Here is a 1,115-nt window from a genome sequence, read left to right as displayed (position 1 = left end):
TGTTGTGAACAAATTCAATATTATGAAGAACAGATTGTGACATTAACGAAGATGATGGATGAAAATAATATTAAAGAAAGATACGAATATAAAGATCTTAAAAAAAAAATTAGAAATCTCAAATATAATATTTATTTAAGTAGAACAAACTCTAAACCAAATTTTTCTTATATAAAAGAGTTAAATGAAAAATTAATTTTATTAGGAGAAAAAAAAATAGATATATGTCGAAAATATAGCAATTTATATGTTACAAATTTTCGTAGACGAGAACACTGTTTTGATAAAAGGTTAGATTTTATTACAACAGCAGAATCTAAGCGCGAAAGGTTTAGATCAGGTTAAAAAAAAATTTTTTTTTAATTATGAATAATTACTAATTAGTAAATATATTATAAGTTTATATTTATATACAAAGGTAATCAATGTAAATTTTTTTTATAGTTTATAATATATTATTGTTTTTTTCTTTTACGTTATTATTAAATTATTCGTTCATTTCTGTAAACTAAATATAATCATTTAAAACTATAGCTTGTACATGATCTGTCATCATAGTTAATTTTTATTTTGATATAAATGTTTATATTATATTTGATTTCATAAAATATTATAAGCATTTATATATATGAACTAACCTCATAAAAGAAACATTTATATATATATATATATATTTATTTATTTGTGTATATATATATAGGTCAGTCAGAGTGATTAATCACTACGTCAGAAAAATCGCGAGAGCTGTTGAGATCTGTGACAACAGACAAATATATGAATGTTTATGCAAACTTTTGAAACTTCCGATGACTATGGAACTTTTAACAGCCACTGGAATTGGTTGAGTAGTCAACAAATTAAGAAGCAGAGGCGGAGTCGTAGGGAAATTAGCGGAAAGAGTGGTCATAACATGGAAATTTCTTGTAAAAAAAGAGATAACTAAACAATTTTTTTCTAAGGAGAACTGTAGTCCTTAGGAAATGTCAATAAATTATGATTAACACGTAATATTTTCTTATATAAAAAGTTAAATTTAAAATAAAATAATGAATTTTAACATTAATATACATTATTTTATATCTAGTAGATGGTTTACAATTTATATGCATTTTTTT

Source organism: Acyrthosiphon pisum, unplaced genomic scaffold (genome assembly GCF_005508785.2).
Source record: "Acyrthosiphon pisum isolate AL4f unplaced genomic scaffold, pea_aphid_22Mar2018_4r6ur Scaffold_21178;HRSCAF=23236, whole genome shotgun sequence".
Taxonomy (NCBI): domain Eukaryota; kingdom Metazoa; phylum Arthropoda; class Insecta; order Hemiptera; family Aphididae; genus Acyrthosiphon; species Acyrthosiphon pisum.
The sequence above is the reverse complement of the archived record's forward strand: the minus strand, read 5'-3'. Positions refer to the sequence as shown.